The 14,784-nt window shown below is 46.6% G+C and overlaps 1 protein-coding gene across 1 annotated transcript in view; it reads left to right on the top strand.

The window, feature by feature from the left end:
- Window positions 1-14,784, top strand: part of LOC122816948 (formin-like protein 13) — a 1,087,038-nt gene that overhangs the window by 938,411 nt on the left and 133,843 nt on the right. The gene's annotated exons all lie outside the window — the stretch shown is intronic.

The raw sequence follows: 14,784 nt of genomic DNA, 5'->3' as shown, positions 1-14,784 counted from the left end.
GAGGTACCTGTGGCTAGTATACCCAGGCCAACACATTCCGTGGAGTCCACTGTGATGGGTTTCCCTCGGCCTGTTTGATGTATCAGGTGTGGCAGGCACAGGTCAACAAGCCACTGTAGGAGGTCTCTGTCCACCCATAGTGCCCCACCATCCCCAGCTCATGTAGCCCCTGGTAAGTCACCCTGGGCCTATAAAGTCTTATGTCACCCCAGTAAGGGATGTTCGGCAGCATACACATCCTCACTGCCCTCAGCCTCCTGCACATGTTGGTCTATGTTGCCTGCTGCAGCCCTTCTCATTTGGTTGGACTGTGTTGTGAAATGTCCCCGCAGGTATACACTGGTGGTGTAGAGTGCGGAAGAAACCTGTGTGTATGATGCTTGCTCACAACACCTTACTGTTCAGGTGCGGGCTGGCCATGTCATCTGCTGATTGTGCTGATCATCACCTGTTTGTGCAGCCTGTACACCCTGACAACCCCACCACTGCTGTTGTCCCTCTCAATGTCACCAGGCAGGTATAGACACACCCCTAGCTTAGGCGTGCTAAGGCAGGAGCACTCCCGAGGCACAGTTCTGCAATGTACGTACAGTATGCCTGACCCCACCTCCCATGCTGTCAACTATATTCGAGCCCTGCACCCGGCTAACTATACACATACACTCCAGGTATCTGCATCACACCCTGGGGATAAATGGGATACACTATTGTCAACCTCATCTGCATAGTATAGTCTTCTAATGAATAATTATATGACCCATACCGAACCTCCAAATTAATAACCACTGCTTAGTGTCGCTCAGATCCATACACAACTGGTAACAGGTGCCTTACTATCACCATATTTGATGTCCCATGGTCTTCCCAGCAACAAAATAACTGGTGTCTACACGACTACAACCTGGGACCCTGCACACAACAGACAATGTGCATTACCACTACGCCATGGCAGATATACATACCTCCCAGGTTATCACATACAGATCATCCAGCACAAACATTCAATAGTGCTGATGTCCCCAGACATATATGTTTATATCTCTGTCTATCTCTCTATATCTACATATATCATATATATTATTTGTATACATATATACATAGATATACATACACACATATACATGTACACACATATGTAGATATTGCATTTATATCACAACAGCGGACAACATGACAGCAAAGCACTAGACAGGCATGAAAAGGAAACTATATGTGCCACCTGCATCATGTAGTGTTGTTACTATCAAGGCATGTGTGTTCTGTTGCATCACACGGGTCAGACTGTATTAAGGGTAAGAGTAGGGCTGCTGACATTTACTCTCCAGACCTATTGGCGAATGTATGTGTTGACAACCCAGTGTCTTGGCAGAATATGCGGGCTGTGGACACTATATAGGTCAGCAACAAAACACACTGAACACATCCCGCAGCTAGCCACCCACAAATACCAACACATAGGGTATAACTGCCAAACACACACACCTGCCATGCCTTGGAATCGAGCACCTACCTGTCTAGTCTACCACACTACAGCATTACGCAGTAACAGAACGTGCTTCCGAGTTTCAGCATCACTGCACTCCCACAGGCATACTTCTAGGTGGATGACATCATCAGCAAAGGCAAAGACACCGATAGGGAATGTATGGAGAGGGAGCTGTCTAAAAGCATTACTCTGCCCTCAGACAGCTGGAGACACACACACACTTGGCAGGGTCAGGAGTTGACCATACACCTAACTACCGTATCACACTACAGCATTACACAGTTACATAATGTGCTACCGTGATTACTGGTACACAGTACTCCCAAAGGCATACTTCTAGGTGGATGACATCATCAGCAAAGGCAAAGACGATGATAGGAAATGTATGGAGAGTGAGCCATCTAAAAGCATTACTCTGTCCCCAGGCAGCTGGAAACACACACACACTTGGCAGGGCCGGGAGTCAAACATACACCTAACTACCTTATCACACTACAGCATTATGCAGTTGCAGAATGTGCTACCAAGATTACTGGAACACAGCACTCCCAGAGGCATACTTCTAAGTGGATGACATCATCAGCAAAGGCAAAGACGCCGATAGGGAATGTATGGAGAGTGAGGCGTCTAAAAGCATTACTCTGTCCCAAGGCAGCTGGAAACACACACACACACTTGGCAGGGCCGGGAGTTGAACATACACCTAACTACCTTATCACACTGCAGCATTACGCAGTTACAGAACATGCTACCGAGATGTCTTGAACACTGCACTCCCAGAGGCATACTTCTAGGTGGATGACATCATCAGCAAAGGCAAAGACGCCGATAGGGAATGTATGGAGAGTGAGCCATCTAAAAGCATTACTCTGTCCCCAGGCAGCTGGAAACACACACACACACACACACACACACACACACACACACACACACACACACACACACACACACTTGGCAGGGCCAGGAGTCGAACATACACCTAACTATCTTATCACACTACAGCATTACGCAGTTACAGAATGTGGTACTGAGATTACTGGAACACAGCACTCCCAGAGGCAAACTTCTAGGTGGATGACATCATCAGCAAAGGCAAAGATGCTGATAGGGAATGTATGGAGAGTGAGCAGTCTAAAAGCATATTACTTTCCCAAGGTAGACGTAGACAAACACATGGCAGTGGTGTGAGCGGGACAACTGCCTATCTACAGAGCACTATTACAACACTACATGGATATGAGATGCGCCACAGACAATGCACCCTTCAAGACAGTCCCAGTGTGTTCAATGTAGGAATCCATCCTGACGTGGGGTATGGACATCTGTTGCCTGGATGACCACTATCGCTAAACAGGATGTCAGTGGTCATCCCCATACACAGAGGCACAAAACTGACACAAGGTGTCACTGGGCATGCTCACACACTTAGTAGCACACGTCTGTTTGGAATGTGCTGTGTGTCCATCTACACAACGGCGTACTGGGCATGCTCACACACTTAGTAGTAGCGAAGGGCTGTCTTGTATGCACACGGATTTAAACACGGAAGGGCACAGTGTGTCGATAGTGCACATTGTTAGCACGAACGCTGCACTACACACATCTGACACCGGTCGTCAGTGCTAGCTGTGTAGCGTTCGTGATCACAGCTGACAATCCAGATCCAACAATGGTGAATACGGACATCTCTGCAGTGAGGAACACCTGGCATATGGCACAGTTGTGCACAATAGCACTACCACCGTATACCTCAGATACAGACATGTGGGCCATAGGACCGTGATGGACCCCTCCAGGTATTACTGTCCCCACGTACATGAAGGCCACTCACATGTAGTGACCAGTACACACTCAAGAGCCATCACAGATGTCTCAGGTGCAGATCACAGTGGTAAATGCCGCAGTCTACTATGTAGTTCTCGGACATCACCATGTCCTTGGACCAGCAACACACATCCACACATTACTACACCAGCATGTCTACAGCAACTGTGCAGAATACACATGTACTGACAGGGTTCCATCATGTGGTATGCAATGCAATGATACCACAGTTCATAACCAGGTCGGCTCTACACACAACAGGGGCCCTGGGTCTTACACAGCTGTAATAGATGACTTTTGCTGTACACCAGAAAACACTCATGTTTGGATATGACATACATGTAATCGCAGTGGATATGTACATGGCCCACACACACACAACACATATGTACATAGCATAGCTTTTTCTGTCCTCTGTGCAGACAAGTGGCTACAGCAATCACATGCATGCACATGGAAGGTAGGTCCATGTTTGCTGAATGCTAACAGTACATAAGGTAGCAATGTTGACTGAGGTAACATTCCCTCTGTACTAGTTACCTATGACAACCAACATATCATACAACAGTCCATGTGTCATGTATGTCATCACACATGTCCACCAATTGCAATGCATACAAACATGGCTACATGACAAGAATGTAGGACCAACACACATGTACATGTAGTGGTGTGTATGCAGCTACCATGCATGTGCAGTAGCTGATGTATGTCATTCATCTGTGTCTAACTACAACATGCAGTTGCAATGCAGCCCCATCAATGACACCTGTATATGGTGAAATACTGACAGTATGGTAGGATGTACATCAGGTATGGATGGATGTGTGTACATAAAGTGGTGGTCCACCTTTGCAGATGGATGTTTGCTGAAGACGGCTCACAGGTGTGTCAGAAGCTGTCCTACCATTACATGTGCAAACAGTACGCTATGTTACTGTTACTTGAAGGTGAAGACATACAACCTACACAGCGGTCAGGGTGTTACTGACTGTACATCACTTGACACCTGTAACACTTACATCCTCCTGTGTGCATATAGCAGCACAATTGCCGAAGGTAGCGTTGGTACATATAATGTGGCCAATACAGCTGCATGTCTGTCAGATGTATCATCATATAGCAGGTGTATGATTCACAGTACTGCCATGTGTGTTTGCTTGTGTGACCAGATATACCACGTATGGTGGGGAATACATCCCAATTGTTACACACCCCTGTACACTGTTGTAGAGATCTGTACATACTGCAGTGTAGAAAGCAAGATGTAGGCAGCGGTGGTGTGTGTATCACACACATGTCAGCTATCTGTATGTGAATGACATTTGTGGACTCCACAGTGTGTGTGTGTGTGTATGCATGTATGGCTGTCTGGTGCATGGAGTGAGGGTGTTTTCTACCATACAGAACAGACAGGATCCCTAACCCCTCATGGTGATGCAGTTTACTACCCTGTTGATGCCATCGGTCTCACCCTTACTGGCTACCTGTACATGTTCATTCTCTGTGTCGCGTCATGTGGGTGCACAGTACTGTGAAGGTGATTACCACATAGGCAGGGGTCCTCACCTCAACACTATCAAGTGTGCATTATAGTGTTGTTGACCCCGTGAGTGTGGTCATGTTACTGTGTGTTTCTGTGTATGTCTGTGCGTGTTCTCATCCTGTAATGTGACAGTGTATTACTGCTATACAGTGAGGCCTCATGCTATCAACTGGCCTCTAATGTTGACATCAGCCAGACCGCTGTGTAAACCCCCCGCACCATGTCACCATACCTGTGATATGACCCGGTATGGATGTCACGTTTTTAGCCACTGTAGCCTATTAAACAGCTGACATACTTCTGGATCAGTAGATGTGTGGACATCTGTGGAATGGTAGCCTTTCTAACAGTGAAGTTGAGGCTACGTATAGCATGCTGGTATTGCCATACACGCCTGTGAGTACTCCACATTTACACATGAGAAACTGCAAACACTGCTACTTATTGGCGCATGCAAGTAGACATTAAGGAGGGAAGCAGGGCATCATTACCAACATGCTGTTACTGTTGTCACCAAGACACAGACTGTGAACATACAACAATGCACTCTAGCTGCAAACACTGTAACATAATGGCACATGCAATTAGACCTTAAGGAGGGAAGCTGGGCATCATTACCAACATGCTGTTACTGTTGTTGCCAAGACACATACTGTGAACATATAACAATGCATTCTAAACCTGTACTACATGGTATGTCTGGTGCATGTCAACAGTACACAACAAATGTAATATACACTTCTCACTATTCTGTTCACCCTGTGCATCAGACCATATGAGCATGTCCCTGCACCGATGGTGTGGATGACAGGGATGTGGCACAGGCATCATCATATGCACAGGGTGATAATGTTTGGCAGGGGCATAGGCTGCAGCAGTGGATGACATCATGTGTGTGGGTTAGGGCCAGTGATCTGATTGGACATGTGTGGTCATTATGCATGTGGGTGTTGCGGTGCGCTACAGATGTTTCTGCTGTGTGCGTGTATGTGTGCACACAGTTCTGCCATGTGTCCAGCCTACACAGGGGTATTATTGACAGCTCCAGATTGTACAGACCAGGATGTACAGCTCACTGTGTCTGGCCACAGCCACGTGACCTATGCCTGCCAGTGGTTGCACGGGCACTACCAGATAGAGGTACAGATTGGCTACTGTCTGATGACACATGTCCACTGGAACCGTGTCCCTGCTGGGAACATCCAGGGACATGTCCACGTGGCCTGCTCTGTCCTGTTGTGGACAGTGCAGCACCAGCTGCACTGCTACTGCTATCGGCACTTTGGGAGCGGGCATGTGAGGTGGCTCGTTCACGTTGACCTGCACCAGGTGGTGTAGCTGGCCTACGTCCACTTGGCCTATGCCTCACTCCTACCAGATGTTCCAGCACAGGCAGCTCATGCTCGCGGATTGCCATACCACGGTCAAGGATTGCAACCATGTCAACCAATCGCCTGTCCAGAACATCAGCGATCTGCTGTTGAGCATTTGCCAATGCCTGGATGTTGTTGTTTAAAGAATGGATAGCAGCCCTCTAAAGCCTCTGCCCTTCTGTGTTCTGCCATTCAGCACATGCCTGTGCTGCCATTGCAGTCTGGAACATGCGTCTGGTGACACCAGCTGCTGCACTCTGTCCTGCAGGTGCATGTCTGCCAGAGGTCTTCCTACGAGCAGCACTGGCCACATGCCTGTGTGGCACATCTGCAGTCATTACACTGACACCATGGTGTGGAGACACACCTTCTATAGCCACCACATGTTCCTGTTCCAAGCTAACACACGCTAACTGTCCTTCCTCTATGGCCACTGGTGATGGGGTATGTGTTGGCATGAGTACTGTGTGTGGAGAAAAGGGGGACATAGCTGGGATGGCAACCATTGGCACAGATTCAGCCCCTGACAGCCCTGCCTGTACCTCATGCATATGTTCATCACTGCTAGTATCTGTGGGGACACTAATATCAGATGGACCGCAGGAGGCTAACACACCTACATCACCTGTGAATGCAAAGAAAGACTCTATGTTACAATAGACACACAGACACACAGACACACTGACTCGCTGACTCACTGACTCACTGACTCACCATGCATGTGATTTGACAGACAGCATGCAGCATGCATGTGATACAGCAGATGGCATGCAGCTCAAACATTAATAGTGGTAGTTAGCATACCTCCCTGGGTTGCACACAACAGCAAGCAGGTGTCATATCAGAAGCCATGCAGTTCACACAATCATGGTAGTAAGCATGCATCCCTGTGATACACCATGTGGACCAGCACAGGTTAACAGTACACATGGCTGATGTGACCTTGACATTGACATGTAGTATGCCATGTAATCTGCTGACGTGTGCATTGACATGCATACATGTCTGACACAATGGTGTCCTGAAACATGTACAGTGGTGTAATGGGTATCACATTGCAGTGTTCTCTCTATGCCCTACAGATAGAAAGCACTTTTAGCAGATGTCCATGAGCATTCAAGGGTACTATGAGGCATCTACATTGCTATACAGTGTGAAGTACAGACACTGTGCCATTGCATGGCATCATGAGGTGCCTATATTGCTATACAGTGTGTAATACACACACACAGTGCATAGCCATGACTGTGTGCAAACAGATGACATAACTACTGTGGATTGCGACCCATGTCGCTGAGGTGTATACACACTAAACCATGCTGTGTCATGTGACAGGTCACTGGAAGACCTACGGATGACACCCCTGCATAACTACTAACATGTCTTAGCTGCCTGGCAACCGTGTCCACACATGGCAGACTTGTCAATACACCATGTCCCACATGACATTTATGTACCACACACACGAGGTGCATGGCTGACAGTGATGTCCAACAGCAGCAAGGGAAATGTATGGTATCTGTGGCCTGATGTGGTGTCTATGTCTGTGGAAGCTGTACAGGTGACTACTGCCATGCTATGATGCAGTCATGATGTTCAACACATCTTATATGGTTGAATTAAGTGACACCTCCACAAGCTGTGCACAAGCTTGTAGGATGTCCAGTGTTCCACATCAACTATATAACCATTCAACAAAGGCTATAGTTGGACCATGTGTGGACAATGTGCAACAGGGTGTATACACATCACATCTACTGTGTGGCTACATGTCTCTGACCATCCTCCATGGCCATGTGTGAACATGTGTTGGCCAAATGTTTGTGATGGCCGTCTATCTCACAAGTCTGTGTTGTCCCATATGACATACACCCATAGATGTCAGATACATCACTGTCCACAGGGTTATGCAGACAAAGGGTTGTATGTTTGGTATGTGGGGTATGTATTATGGGATAGTGAGACAATATTTCAGCCGGAACACTACATGTCTGCGACTTGTCAGATGGCACATCACAATGTGTGCACCCATTGCAGGGGCATATTACACAATGGTGAATCCTGTGGGCTGCCCACATCCCAGCTCACTGTGTGGTACTGTTTGCGTACCACACGTGTTTTTCCAATGTATAGTACATATGCCTACATTGAACAACACCTCCACCGTTGTATGCACAGCTGTCCACACATCTAGCAATGACAGATACTGTGGTTTCATGTCAGTGTTTCATTTAGTCTGTATATATTGCACATGGGTAGCCAGTGTGCTTGATGACAGATGCGACCTGTATATCGTGACTGGACCATACATTATGTGTACATGTGTTAACTGGCCACATGGTGAATAGATCTATGCATTAACATGCCTGATGCTAATAACTGTCTCACCTGCAATGGACTGATGTCTGTGTGGCACGCCAGAGGTACCTGTATAAGGGTGACACAGCGGTTTGAACATTATCCATGACTGTATGACAGCTACAGGATGTACTGTGCATGTTAACACATTCGCCTGTACAATAGCATATAGTATGCACATATGTGCATACACAGGGTAGCAAACTATAGTATGCAGCATGTGTGTAAACATAGCTTGCATATGATGTTACATTATATATAGTGTAGTGACACATGCAACTAAATGGGATATAATAGTCATATGTGCAGTAGTGACTTACCAGGCAACTCCAGGCTCAGTGGTTGGGAGACACCTACCTCCACAATGGCAGCTAATGTTTGCGGATGCTGTTCTGAGGGTGTCCCCAGGCTGGCCAGTAGCTCCTCGGTGTGTGTGAGTGGGGGCTGGGTTGGTGGCCCACCACCTGTTCCACCTTGTTCCCTGGCGATTGCATTGGCATGCTGTTTTGCATGTCATATCAGGTCCGTGCAGTGTCTGCGCACCTGCTGGTAGGTGCAGTTATGGCCACCCACATCATTAACCCTCCTGCGTAGTTCTTGCCACAGGTCGTCACACTGCTGGGCATGCTGTGGCACATGGCTGAACAACACCTCATAGTTATCATGGAGGTACGGGATTACGGCATCATCCTCCAGGTGGCTATACGCTGGCAGGCGTGAACGAGGCATTATCTGGAAGACATAATGATGGAGACAGGTCACAGTATCACAGAGATGTACAGAGATACAGCTGCACATACATTTGTATTAAATCTAGTACATATGAACAGTTATCTTTGCAAATCGTCATGACACTGACAAGACTGACATGTTTGTGTCACACACATGTAACACCCATTGTGCATTGGATATCATCACCATATATGTGTGTCACCTCATTACATTGCTCATACTCGATGTGAATACTGTCTTGATGTGGGCATGTCTGTTTGCCTGTACTGGTGTTCTTACCTATCAGCACATGCCTGGATGTGTCCACAGTAATGCTGTTGACCTTGATGCTGTATATATGTCACATATCAACACATACACTGCCTTAACGGACATGAGCAGTGGCAATGCACACATGCGCACAGAAACCTTTACATGCATGTGTTTTGCCATATACATCTACATGGCACTGTACAGCAGTTCAACATCCTGCCACATATCGCCTGCGTTGCACATGTGATACACATGGGACAATGGCTAGCCGGACGTTATTCTCAGGGATGGTTATCAACCATAGTTCCTGTTACTGATCCATTGCCTTATTAGGGAGGAGGGAAGTTTCTTTGCTTACCAGTGGGAGTGGGAAGCACTGAGCAGCCTTTCTGTCCGATTTGGTGAAGTTTCAGCCAGAAACTAGTAGTCCATTGGTCGCTTTGGGCCAATTCCTAGCTCCTTTCAGCCCCCTGCTATAAAACACGCTAAACACGCGTTTTCCAGCTTGTACCAACTCAGCACAGATCCTCGTGGTGGCCTGCAGAGTGATCCAAGCAGCAGAGAGCTAAAAGAGTGACTTTCTACCAGATATAAGTATTTTTTGTGGCTTTCCCACTGTTATTTAAGCTAGCGACTGCATTTCGCCTGTTTTATTGCTACTTTAAGTGATTTCTGCATTTACACTGTTTATTGCACTTTAAGTTACTAATTGTTGCAAATTGTTTCTGTAGGCTACACACTAACGTTTGCTAGCCGATTTACAGCATTTATAGCATTTACTGTCTGTTTTTTTCCTTATCTCTGTAATAAAACAAAAAAATCTCTTGTTTTCCCGCCTTACTGAACTAGAGTAGTCCAGTTTCAGAGTTGCTGATCCCTGGGCTTTGTTTTTAGTTCCTGTTACTGATCCATTGCCTTATTAGGAAGGAGGGAAGTTTCTTTGCTTACCAGTGGGAGTGGGAAGCAGTGAGCAGCCTTTTGTCTGATTTGGTGAAGTTTCAGCCAGAAACTAGTAGTCCATTGGTCGTTTTGGGCCAATTCCTAGCTCCCTTCAGCCCACTGCTATAAAACACGCTAAACGCTGAAGCGATTTAGCTCGAAGTTACCACTGTTGCACACAAGAGCAGCGGTTAAACAAGGTTAAACTATTTGGGCCATCTAAATTCCACTCTTCCAATTTTCCCTTAAAACTACCTTCCTCGAGCTGTACTGCTGATCTAACCAGCATATCCTATAACTGAAAAGTTCATCTCTACTTGATTCCCAAGTAGACTATTCTGTATCTGTAAAGCCTAGCACTTACTCCTACAGTACTTGCACCTTGATAAAGCACTCTTATTATAGATAGTACCCCACCAGCCTAAAACCCACTTCCCCGGAGTCCTTTGAAAGTCTCTTTATCTACTACTTCTAGTATGTCGAGGGATCAGTTGCTAGTGTCCTCTCCAGCTCAACTGGTGAACCTGGGAATATTGAGGCAATGTTACAACTGCCTCATGTACACAGACAATCCTCTCCTTCTCCCACAAAACACAAATACATGCGAGAGATGCAACTATATGGCCAAACTGGAGGCTGAGCTCTCAACATAGGACTGGCAAGACCAGACAGGAGGAGAAGGTAACCACACACAATACATACCCAGTCACACATGGTACCATCACAACTTCAAATCATACACATACTCACACAAAGACATACTTAGAGGCTCTGATCAAAAATTTACCAAAACAGCAGAGGCCACCAAAGCAGACACCCAAACAACTACCACCTCACCCAACACATGCAACACATAGACCACACAGTCAGAGTGTCAAACAGTCACAGCCCTTAAGGCCAAACAAAATGCCAGACACACTTGTCATTGGTGATTCCATAGTCAGACACACTGACGTCCCGCTCACCAGACTGAGTAAAGAGAAGGTCACAGTAAGCTGCCTGTCAGGCGCTAGAATCCGCCACATAATGCAAGCACTCAGGTCTCTCAACAGCAGGTACAAGTACGACTCAGTCATTGTCCACGCTGCTGTCAACAACCTGAGATGTACCTCCTTGGACTACATGAAAAGGGACATCGAGGAGCTCTCTGATTATGTAGCCCAGGCAGGTATGACCCTGACCTTGAGCAGTATCCTACCTTCACCTAGAATGATGCCACAATACAGTGATAAGATGATCAGCTTTAATAATTGGCTTAAATTCTGGTGTCATTCAAAGGGGATCAATGTCTGTCTGCCTGGGATGACATGCTGGACAAGCCACGCTGCTTCAAGGGACGGCTTGCACCTGTCACCCTGGGCTTCCGGATATTGGCAAAGGCTCTTGCCACCCCATAGTGCCTTTTTAGGCAAGGCTCAAATTCTAAACCTACCACCCTAGAACACCAAAAAGGAAAAAACTAAGGGTAATGCTGCTCAATGCCAGAAGTCTCAATCTCAAGATGCACGACTCGAGGCCCTTCTCAATATGGAGAACATCGATGTCTGTGCTGTGACAGAAACCTGGTTCAAGGCTCCTGAGAACACCCCAGCACTAACAGGTTTCACCTCATATCATGCGTTCCGCCCCAAAATCCGGACAACACCAAGAAAGGAGGGGGTTTCCATATTCATAAAGGACACCCACACCTCAAGGTTGGTGGCAACGCATGCATCGGAGACCATCCAGGTGCAATTAACCATAGGCAAGACTGCTCTGCAATTTGTAGCATGTTACAGGCCACCCTCTCAAACTCAGGAACCTCACATGGCCTTCCTGAAAACATTGGAGGATAAATGTATCTCCAAACACCATCATACTAGGTGACTTCAACTACCCTAATATAGACTGGGAACACTACTCAAGCCCGAACACTCTAACCCAAAGATTCCTGGAGTTCATAAACTCAAATGCCATGGAACAACTAGTCACCATCCCCACAAGAGGAGAAAACATACTTGATCTCATCATCACGAACATGGGATCAAAATGTTCAACACCGAAGTATACCCTCACTGGTGAGATCAGATCATAAACTAATCTCGCTGGTGGTCCTCATTCCGCCCCACCTGAAACAAACAAGACCACAGTGAAAAACTTCTCTAAAGCCGATTTCACACTTCTAAAAACTAGTGTGGTCTCCTTTAAGGCCCCTGAGCCAGTGGTAAACATTACTCAAACCGCTGAATCACTTACAAATGCCTTCTACCAGCACCTACAGGACTGCATGGATCAGGCAATCCCAAACAAAACTAAGACTCTCTGTACCAAAGGCAAGCGTCCAGTCTGGTGGACCCCAGCATAAACAAGCTCTACAACAAAAGGAGGAAGCTACTACAAGATAGAGCAAAATCCTTGAAAGGTAAGACACCTTTGATCATTATAAGTAAAAACTAAGAGCTCTTATAAAATCATCCAAGGCAAATTTTGAGAGAAAAATCGCCAAGGACTCTAAAGAGAATCATAAGGCCTTCTTTAGCTATGTTAGAAACCTAGGAGGAAACTTCCACATATGCTCAGAATTAGTTCAAAATTATGTGAAAATTACTGAACCTACACACATTGCCAACATACTGGCTGACAGGTTCAGTGCAAACTTCTCCCCCCAAAAGGAGAGATATCTTTTCCAGATGATTGTAGCCCCGCAAACATCACCAACGCTCAGGTGTGAACTGCCCTCACTAAGGCAAAAACACAGCATCCATGGGACCGGATGGTGTCCCCGGCTGTGTGCTTCATGAACTCAACGAGGAATTAAACCCACAGTTAGGACAGCTGTTTAATCTTAGCCTCACCTCAGGATACGTGCCAAGGAGTGGCGACGGTGACTGTGGTCCCACTTCATAAGGGCGGTGCCTCCACAGACCCTGGAAATTACCGCCCCATTAGCTTGACAAGCCTTATCTGCAAAGCCATGGAGAGGATCATAATGGAACTCATAAATAAAGACATAGGGAACTTGCAGACTTTGGATCCAACTCAGTTTGGCTTTGTCAAAGGCAGATCCTGCCTCTTAAACTTGGTTGACTTTTTGAGACAGTCACCAAGGCCATTGATGAGGGAAAGGCAGTCCATACAGCCTACCTCGACCTGGCAAAGGCCTTCACACAATACCCCACTCAGGTATCATCGAAAACTCATCAGCTTGAATGTAAACCCATACATCACAAGATGGGTTGCAAACTGGCTAAGTGACAGAACCCACAGGGTCAGAGTTGCTGGAGCCATGTCAGACTCAAAGCCTGTCACAAGTGGTGTCCCACAGGGCTCAGTCCTGGGTCCACTCTTGTTCGGCATCTACTTTTCTGAAGTACAAGCAAACACAGGAGGGTTATGGCTGACAAAGTTTGCAGATGACTGCAAACTGGGCGCCATAGTCGAAAACACATCTGACACAGATATCCTCCAGAAGGGCCTCACAGAAACTGAAGTTAAACGCCAAAAAATGCATAGTCATACCCTTCGGGAAAAACAAGGTTACCCCTAGCTACCATATAGGTGGCAATCCACTGAGCACAGAAAAAGTCATCAGAGATCTGGGGACCCAGGTTGACAGTAGCCTTTCGTTTGACACTCATGTTGCTAAAGTAGTTAGGAAAACCTTCTATATCACCCACCTGATCATGAAGGGATTCACATCTAGATCAAGGGAGGTCATCGTCCCCCTGTACTCATCACTTATTAGACCTATGATTGAGTACAATGCCCGTTCGAATGTATCTGACCAGACACCTGCTGCAGCTTGAAAGGCCCCAAAGTTCCTCACCAAAAGGATAAAGGGTCTCAAAAATATGTCTTATGCTGCCCGACTGAAAGAACTCCAGCTCTATTCAGTCTCATACCGCTTGCTCAGAGGTGACCTGTGCCTGACATATAAGGCCATGTCAAACCCAGATTTGATGAATATGCTTCACCTCAAAAAATCTAGATCCCTCAGAACCACAAGGGCGGGAGACTTAAACCTTGACACGGTTATAAATAGAACGTGCTGGAGGGACAGATTCATCACCCAGAGACTCCCTATGCTGTGGAACAAAATCCCGGTACATGTGAGGCAGAGCACCTCTCTGGCCTTGTTCAAGAGGAATCTTGACCAATGTTTGGGAGATTGCAGATATACCCAGGGATTACTTCAGTGTCACTGCTTGACAGAGGCACAGCAAAATTATAGACATAGTTTTTATTCAAACTAAAGGGGTGGCAAGCCACATAACTATGGGCTAGGCTTATAAATA

Source organism: Protopterus annectens, chromosome 12.part0, assembly GCF_019279795.1.
Source record: "Protopterus annectens isolate FY-2018-M chromosome 12.part0, PAN1.0, whole genome shotgun sequence".
In the NCBI taxonomy this organism is placed as follows: domain Eukaryota; kingdom Metazoa; phylum Chordata; order Ceratodontiformes; family Protopteridae; genus Protopterus; species Protopterus annectens.
The sequence above is the reverse complement of the archived record's forward strand: the minus strand, read 5'-3'. Positions and strand labels throughout refer to the sequence as shown.